The 9,780-nt window shown below is 42.5% G+C and overlaps 1 long non-coding RNA gene across 1 annotated transcript; it reads left to right on the forward strand.

Annotated features, from left to right (window-relative positions):
• The first annotated feature begins 4,009 nt into the window (after nt 1–4,009).
• LOC125532165 lies at nt 4,010–6,452 on the forward strand. Its single transcript, XR_007293813.1, has 4 exons — nt 4,010–4,185; nt 4,299–4,365; nt 5,105–5,934; nt 6,237–6,452. It is a non-coding gene; the product is annotated as an uncharacterized LOC125532165 (long non-coding RNA).
• The last annotated feature ends 3,328 nt before the right edge of the window (nt 6,453–9,780 follow it).

Genomic DNA, 9,780 nt, shown 5'->3' on the forward strand with positions numbered 1-9,780 from the left:
AGCTCAGTCAAATCATCTATGTGAGCCCAGGTTCAATTTAAATTTTATGGCCAGATTGGCACATTGCAAAGCAAGTGTTATCCAGATCCCTCCTATTACCCTCAAATTTTTTGGCACTCTTCCATACCCAAATCATTGCCACATTAGAATATTCAGCTCCATTTTCCTGATAAATCTTTCTCAGGAAATTTCCAAAGTTTCTATCTCGAGAGAAGCTTTGTGAAGTAAGTACTAGCTAGGCTTACCCAAATGATCTAAAAATTTACCAGGGCATGACCGTACCTATGTAACTTACCTACACCAAATTTGATCTCATTTCATTTATCCAATTTCTCTCGCTAATTTTCCCAAGTTTCTGTCCAGGGAATAGCATTGTGAAGGAAGTACCACTTTGGCATGTCCAAATGGTATCAATTTTCTACAGTGCTTTCCTATGCCCAAATAACCACCCCCACCAAATTTCAGCTCAATCCATTCATTATTTTGAGCCCAGCTTCAACATTCATATTTTTGTCCAGTGTGGTACTTTGCAAAGCAAGTACAACCTAGGCTCCTCCTTTTGAGCTAAAAAATTGTGAAGAAAGTCTTCTTAGTATATGATCATCCTCAGCCAAAACTCACGCCCATTGGCCACGTGCATTTCCCGTATCGCTAATCAACTACTTGGCTGCTAATTCATGTTTGAGCATAGTTCGGTCTCCTCGTGAGAATCTTATGTTGTAATTTTCTTCCTAGCACCTTCCCGGGGAGTACCCAACCCCCTAGGAATGCCTAGGCCTCCCAGAACACATGGCAACGCCACAGCCACGCGGTGACCACGCAGCGGGCATGCGAGTTTACGTGCTCTGGAGTTGGGGCCCTTGTCCACCATCCAAACCTCGATGTATCGCCACCAAACCATGTATTTCTGATTAAATAGATACTTATATACCTAGAAAGGATTTTTGTAAAAAATAAAGAGCAAACTATAAGGTAGATGCAGTTCAAAATTGACCCCTTCCTACTGAATCGACAGAAATTTGTCTTTTTCACAAGTGGTGGATCAAAACTTTTGACACCCAACCATTTGGTCAATTGTGAATCAAATATGGCCTAATATTTTAGAAAAATGATATGGTCCAATTTTGCAACAAATATATGGTAGCTCCTTCACAAAAAACTCATTTTGGGCATTCAAAAAATGGAAAATGAATTTTCCGTGCAAAGAAAATGAAAAGTCCCTTAGGCAACATTGTTTGGAATTCCAAGTTGCACCCTTGTGCACAATATGAGATCATTTGAACAAACTATGCCATGAATGTGGCCATAAGATTGATCATTTGGCTTGAAAACCCTGAATCTTCACGCATGATAGCTCATTTCTGAGAACACTTTTTAAAAATAATTGCCGTATTACAAGTTTATTATTTTTCCTGGAAACTTGGTCACATATAATGACACAATGCGAAGGTTTTACATTTTTTTGTTTTTTTGAATTTTTATGCCCGTTTCGAAATGCGATCAAAACGGCGGGTTTGACCGTTCCTAGCTAGTGGTTGAATCTTGGAAAACTTTTGATATTTATATGATTAAATAGATATTTATGTACCTAGAAATGATTTTTTGAAAAAATAAAGAGCAAACTATGAGGCAGCTGTAGTTCAAATTTGACCCGCTTCCTACTAAATCGGCGGGAATTTGTCTTTTTCACCAAAGATGGATCAAGGCTTTTGACACCCAACCATTTGGTCAATTGTGAATAAAATATGGCCTAGTATTTTAGAAAATTGATTTGGTCCAATTTTGCAACAAATATATGGTAGGTCCTTCACAAAAAGAACTCAATTCGGGCACTCGGAAAATGGAAAATGAATTTTCCGTGCAAAGAAAATGAAAACTTCCTTAGGCAACATTATTTGGAATTCCAAGATGCACCCCTGTGCACAATATGAGATCATTTGAACAAACTATGTCATGAATGTGGCCATAAGATTGATCATTTGGCTTGAAAACCCTGAATCTTCACGCATGATAGCTCATTTCCTAGAACACTTTTTAAAAATAATTGCCGTATAACAAGTTTATTATTTTTCCTGAAAACTTGGTCACATATAATGACACAATGTGAAGGTTTTACAATTTTTTTATTTTTTTGAATTTTTATGCCCGTTTCGAAATGCGATCAAAAAGACGGGTTTGACCGTTCCTAGCTAGTGGTTGAATCTTGGAAAAATTTTGATTTTTCTGTGATTAAATAGATACTTATGTACATAATTTTGAAAAAAATAAAGAGCAAACTATGAGGCAGCTGCAGTTCAAATTTGGCCCGCTTCCTACTAAATTGGCGGGAATGTATCTTTTTCATCAAAGGTGGATCAAGGCTTTTGACACCCAACCATTTGGCCAATTGTGAATCAAATATGGCCTAGTATTTTAGAAAATTGATTTGGTCCAATTTTGCAACAAATATATGGTAGGTCCTTCACAAAAAGAACTCAATTTGGGCACTCGGAAAATGGAAAATGAATTTTTTCGTGCAAAGAAAATGAAAACTCCCTTAGACAACATTGTTTGGAATTCTAAGATTCACCCTTGTGCACAATATGAGATCATTTGAACAAACTATGCCATGAATGTGGCCATAAGATTGATCATTTGGCTTGAAAACCCTGAATCTTCACGCATGATAGCTCATTTCTGATAACACCTTTTTAAAATTATTGTCGTATTACAAGTTTATTATTTTTCCTGGATACTTGGTCACATATAATGACATAATGCGAAGGTTTTTCAATTTTTGGATTTTTTTTGAATTTTTATGCCCGTCTCGAAATGCGGTCAAAACGGCGGGTTTGACCGTTCCTAGCTAGTGGTTGAATCTTGGAAAACTTTTGATATTTCTCTGATTAAAATAGATGCTTCTGTACCTAGAAATGATTTCGACGAGTCGCCCAGAACCCCCCCCCTCCCCAGCTTCTCCCAGAATCGCCACTCCATATTTTTTTACAATCCTATCTAGTTAAGGTCTAATTAGTTAGGATTGTAAAAAACATATGGAGTGGTGATTCTGGGAGAAGCTGGGGAGGGGGCAATTCTGGTAGAATCGCCCAAAAGAACTGGCCCTAAATAGATACTTATGTACCTATAAATGATTTTTGAAAAAAATAAATAGCAAATTGTGTGATGGCTGTAGTTCAAATTTGATCCGTTTCCTACTGAATCGGCAAAAATTTGTCAATTTGATGGGAGGATGATGAAAAGTTTTTAACACACACTCATCTGGTTAATTGGACATAAATATGGTCTAATATTTTTGAAAAATGAAATGGTGCCATTTTGCAGCAAATATTTGATAGATTCTTTACATTAATGAGAAAATATATAAGAGAAACTAAAGAAGAAATACAATTACATGCGCTTAATTCTGATTGGTGAAGACGTTTGTGCCATGGATCGATGACATGGCACATATCCATCCATCCATCTCCTCATCCCACATCCATCCATCCATCCACCCATCCATTCCCCACCGCAAACCCCTTCCTGTCTCCACCCCATCGCAAACCCCTCCTCCCTTCCCCTTCTAGATCCACCGGCGAGCCCTTCCTCACCGCATAGCCACCCCCGCGCCCATCCATGGCACCCCCCGCGCCCTTCCATCAGCATCCATGGCCTCCCCCGCGCCCTTCCTCACTGCATCGCCACCCCGACCCTTCCTCTCCCCGACGCCCCCTCGCTCCGGGCCTTCATCCTCTCCGGCCAGATCAACCGGGCGCGGCCCCTACCCTAGGCAGGGAGGGTGGATCGCCGCTGCGCGGGCGCACGGGAAGGGGCGGCGGCGGAAGCGCATCCCCAAGATCTAGCCCGTCAAGCACCGTGTCGAAGTCTCTCCTTCGAGGAGCTCTATGTGCGGGTGTGCGGAGGCGCTCGTGAGGGCGGTGGTGGCCTTCTTCGACGCCTTCCTCGTCGACTGCTTCCTCTTCTGGTTCCGCCGCTGCCGCCCCCTCCCCACGCCCCCGCAGCCCCGCCCCCGCCCAAAGCCGACCCTACCTCTCCCTCTCCCTCGCGTCCGGCTCCTCGGTTCGTTCGTTCTTCGATCCCAGGCGGTGATGTTTTTATTTTTTGGTGCGTTCATGTCTGTGCAGGATCCGCTCGTGCCCAAGGACTGGACAGGGGAGGCGCTCCCGGCCTCGGACGAAGAGAAAGGTGCCCTGGGTTTCTCGGTCAGATTTGTGATTTCGCGGTATTGGTTTGGTGTGCTGTGTACCTGTGGTTGACCTCTCTGCCGCTGGTTGGATGTCTGTGTGGTGTTGTTTCAGGTTTTGCAGAGAGCACATTGTCGAACCAGCAGATGGCGATGACACAGATGAGGAGCTTAGGCGAGAGGTACGCCTACCAGAGCACCGTTAAATGAATTTCTGTTACTTTTTAAGACACATGCGTGAGGAATGGTTGTGTTGTGCGGTTATTGTTACTGTCAGGTTGTAGCTCTAGGTCGATTGTGTTGTGGCTGACCTCTCTGCCGCTGGTTGGACGCCTGTGTGATACTGTTTCAAGTTTTGCAGAGAGCACAGGCTCGAATGAACAGTGTGTGTGGAACGAATTCTTGTCTGAATTCTCTTCTTGTGGGAGTATGAACTTGCTTGCAGTATATTGGAGTATCAACTTGGAGCATCTAGTTAGAGTAGCATCTTGCAACACATTCGATTACTCTAGTACTGATAGTTACAGTAGAATCTTGCAAAATGGAGTAGTTAGAGTAGCATCTTCGATTAACTAAATTGATGATAGTTGTTGTTAAGTTGGGACTTGCAAGCAGTAGTGCTTGCAAGCAGTAGTTCCCTCTTCTTATCTCTTCTTGCTTGCAGTAGTTTAATTTATGATTTGTCTTTAGTGGAGTATTTCTTGAACTGTGTTGTATTCCTGTGACTAAATGGTGAATCCAGTTACAGCAAAGCATCATCTCCTTGTCAGCTTAAGTGTAATGGAGCTGTTTTGTTACTCTATGCCTACTTTGTTACAGTTTGCATCATCATCTTGTCGTTTATAGCATAAACGCCTTCACTATTCTTGCTCTGAACCTTTGATCCTGATACTGATTGTATTTGTCTTGATGGAATTATAGGCAACATGGTGAATCTAGTACAGGCATCGTTGGCCATCCTCTTCGAGGCTGTGTTTAGGTGATTCCTCGGGTAGCCATGACACTACTCTGGCTGATTAGTACCCAGTGGCATGTTTGTAATATTTACAGGGATTTTACTTGTAGAAATAATGCTCATGGTATATTTTTATGTCCTGCAGCACATGCTCTTTTTCGGTCTGTACGGAATCTTGATATGGTGTTTTGGCAGCTGGGATATTAGATTGCACTTCTTTATGTGATTTACTCATGTTGGTACTGCTTGTTAAGTGATTATCTTTATGCCCTTGCTACCAGTAGAATGGTCTATACATGATTGCTCTGTAACTTGTCTTTTCCGGAACAATTTGCTTGGTCCTTCATATCTGACTATGTAATGTAGAAGCTCTACTTTATCCTAACAGTTGCATGTAGCATTGTGCTACTATCTGTGTGATGCTAAACAATATGCTCTTAATCTGTTGCTATATTCTCAAGTGTTTACCATTTACATTGTTTTTACATTTGCTATATTCACAAATAGTAGTAGTGTCTGGTCTAGATAAGCAAACAAGTACTGTAGTAGTGTCTGGTCTGGATAAGCAAACAAGGTATGATCTATGCAGTTGTTGATCTGAATTGTTTGTTTCTGGGCGGTGTAGGATGAGCTGCAGCAGGATGACCTGTAGCGGAAGAACTTCGAGGGCAAGATCAAGGAGAACCAGGAGATGATCACCGGTTACCTCATCCTCGTCGGCATGGTTGGCTCCTTTGGCACACCCCTCTTTGGCTCCCACCAACTTACTTTTGTCGCTGGCTAGCAGCATTTCCAGGTACAGTTGTGTCCTGCTCTCTTGCCCTCCGTTTAGTTTTTGTTGGAGTGTGCATGGTGGCATCCTGAGCCCGCACTGTAAAATATGCTTTGCCTTCTTCATGAGCTGGCACTATAAATTTTGCTTTGTCTTGTTGATAATGCCATATGTCCTATGCAATCAGATTACATTTCTGTTCGTTATGGTAGTATAAAAAATATTGGTGCTGTTGTAATTTTCATAGTGTGTGCCTTTCATTTCTTTATTTTGATTGTTTCCATTGTATTCTATATGCTTCTAATGGCTGATCCTTCCAATGCCAGGTGTTGCGTGTTCTGGAAGATGGAAGAGGAAGAAAATTTATTTTTGTTGAACTATTTTTTTGTATTATGTTTTGTTGTACATATGATTTGATAGTTTTGTATAGGAACATGTGATACTATTTTGTAGGGCTTTACAGCCTGTGATGTAAACATATTTAGTGATGAATTATGAAATTATTTGCAAAATTTATTGAAAAGGAGAATCATTTGTATGAATATGGGCCGCATATATGTGAATGGGCTGAGAAGTGTACTGGACCAACTACCAAGATTGAATTATTATTTGACTGTATAAAATGGCTGAATGTAAACCAGAAAATGGGCTGCACAAAATAGTACTCCCTCCATTTTTATATACAAGGCTACTATGAAATATATGTTTTGCATCTATACAAGGCCACCAACAGTAATCGAGGCAAAATTAATGATATTTTCTCGTACTAGCAACCTATTTAATAGTTGCATGCATGTAGTCATAATGACAGTCAGCCACTTCCTTCACTCAGTTTTCTTACATGCATGTGAGGTATTAATGATCCCAGTAAACGAAAAGAAAGGCTGACTTTCAAAGCAGACATTAAATAGGCTGACTTTCAAAGCAGACATTAAATTTTACATTGGTACCTGTAATTTGAGTTTGTGGTCTTATATAAAAATGGAGGGAGTACCTAGCTTTATCTAATATTAAAGGAAGATTTCATAGTTCTCTATAAGTCTTTTTTTGTATCCGTTGATTTTATGTTAAATAGACGGTCGAGATTTAATTGAGTGATCCTTGTGTTCTCTTTACATCCTTCTGCCTCGATAGAGAAAAAACAGATGAGGAGAGCACCGGCATGTCTCCTTGTCCCATACGGCCACCATGAAGTTCTTGTAACACGTGTCTTCAAACCCCTTTCTCGCTGGCTAACCGTGGAACCTCCTGGCGCCCATCTCTTCTTAGCTACGCTCCTTCTTTCCCCTGCTCTCGCTGATCTCCCCGTCTCTCTCATATCCCCAGGAGGCTAGCAGGAAGCTGCCGTCGCTCAGATCCGGCCACCCCACAACCTCCGCGCCCTTGCCGACCTTGCCGGACCCCGCCGTTGCCTCGCCACATTGCCTCCTTCCGGTGAAGACGCCTCGAACCACCCAGTTTCCCAGCGAGGTGCTCGGGTTGGAGATGTGGAACGCCGGGGACGGCAGCAGCACGACGGAGCAGCGGCTGCAGACATGCCTGCCAGGCTAGGCAGGGCGCCGCGGCTGGCGGCATCGGCGTGGGCAGGGCGGTGAAGGTGCTGCGGCAGCTCAAGCGCGGGCACGAACTAACTGGCTCGCTGGGCAGCCGGAAGGAGGAGAAGGGAGGCGCCAGAGGTAGACGAAGGTCAGGCGGCAGACGGAGGCGGTGGTGACGCGGCGGGTTGGCTTGCTTGACGGAGGAGCGGCGACCGAGGTGTCGACACAGGGCTCCTCTCAGGCGCGGTTGCGTGCGTGCGTGTGGCGGCGGAGATCGATCCAAGGGAGTGATTGGGGATCGAGCACACGCTCTCGTATGTGGGATGTTGCTGGGCCGGTTCGCCCGGTTTGGTCTATTGGGCCACCAAGCTGTAGGAAAATGTTGGGGAGAGAGAGGAAGAAATGGGACGGCCTGGTTTTAGATAAAAGAAAGGATTTACATTTTCCATTTTAGTTCCCAATACATCTTTCTTTCGTCAAGCACTAGCTGACTAGCGCACGTACGTATTTCTTTCATCAAAGCACCGGCTGACCAGGCGCACAAATTGATATCTGTTGATCCATTCCAAAAAAAATGAACGGTCCTGACCATGCGTCTCCGAGCAGCCGCCTAGCGCACATACGAGCATTGATCAATCCGTTTCCATGAAAAACATGTTCGATCAATCCGTTCCAAAAAAAATAGGGACTTCATTGAAGCGATGAAAAAAGATTTGCGTGTGTCTATATCAATCTCACGACCTGCCATCTCGACGTTAAGGCTGCCGCCAATTGATGTAGCACCTGCATGTGCTAAAAGTTAGGATCCGTTTTTGAATCAATAGTCTCACATCACCTTTTTACACAAAATTCTACTAGCTTATATATGTTGGGAGTTGTGAGAATCAACAGACGAGGCATTAACAGATAGAGGTGGAGATATGGGTCCATTACCCAAGAGAAAATGAAAAACGAAGCAATTAATTATCCTGGCTGCACATGAGCTTGGGTGATTCCGTGGGAAAACCATGACCAAACCAAAAGAAGCTTCGGTCGATATTCTGGGACAAATATAGCCCAAATGAAAGCACAACCAATCAAAAGAAGCGCAACCGTATTAAGTAGGGCCATTTGCATTTCTGTCCCTAACTCGAACCACCTAATCAGATATACCCCTAATTCGAAAGCCTGCTCAAATTTGCCCCTCCGCCGTTAGGTGCCCTTATAGAAATGCCCTTCTGCGGCGTTACCGTCCGGTCAAACAGCTTTGACCGTCCTGAAAAAAATAGCAAAAAAATTCTAAAAAATCTAAAATTTTGTGAGATCGAAGATACTCATGTGCCCAAGATGTGTGCAAATTTTCGTGCTATTTGGACATTCCAGGAGCTCGTGGCGAGGAAAAACAGTTAATCTGCACGCTTGTGAACAATAAATTTGAAATAAAATAGCAAGAAAATTTAAAAAAATATGAATTTTTTTGGCATCAAAGTGGCTTGGGTGCACAAGGTGCTTGCAAGTTTTTGTGATCAAATGACATGCGAGGAGCTCTAGCAAGAAAAAACAAAATAGTCATTTTTCCCAAGTTTTTTCTCGATCCACATTTTGTTTTTTTTTCTCCACAAGCCCCTCCAATGTCCAAACACAACAAAAATTTGCACGCAGCTTGCAGACTCGCGCCTCTTTGATGCCAAAATTTTTCATATTTTTTTGAATTTTCTTGCTATTTTTTTCAATTTACTGTTCACAGGCTTACATATTTATTGTTTTTCCTCTGACACAAGCTCCTGGAATGTACAAACAGGACGAAACTTTTCACGCACCTTGCAAACCTGAGTATCTTTGATCCCACAAATTTTCAGATCTTTTAGAATTTTTTTGCTATTTTTTTCAGGATGGTCAAAGCCCTTTGACCGGCTTTGACCTGCTTTGACCGGACGGTAACGGCACAGAAGGGTATTTCTGTAAGTGCACCTAACGGTGGAGGGGCAAATTTGAGCAGGCTTTGAAATTAGGGGTAAATCTGAGAGTGGGCGTAAATTAGGGGCATAGATGTAAATGTCCCTATTAAGTATACAAAAAGAAAAGGGAGTTTATTCTAGACTACCAGACCACTTTGAAAACACTGTTCTCTGATGATGATGCTTCTTTGTGGTTAATACATGCACGTTGCATTATAAGAACATGCAGAACTAAGAACTAAGACCATTTTTAGACGACAAGACCATTTATGTACTTCAAAAGTTAGGCTACAAGACCACTTCGATTTTGCAAGTTCGGTAGGTGCACTTCATTTGCAGACAACAATCTAGATATGGAAGGTTTAACTTTTCTTTTGTTGTTGTAATTACAAAAA

The sequence above is a fragment of the Triticum urartu genome, unplaced genomic scaffold (assembly GCF_003073215.2).
Source record: "Triticum urartu cultivar G1812 unplaced genomic scaffold, Tu2.1 TuUngrouped_contig_9248, whole genome shotgun sequence".
Taxonomy (NCBI): domain Eukaryota; kingdom Viridiplantae; phylum Streptophyta; class Magnoliopsida; order Poales; family Poaceae; genus Triticum; species Triticum urartu.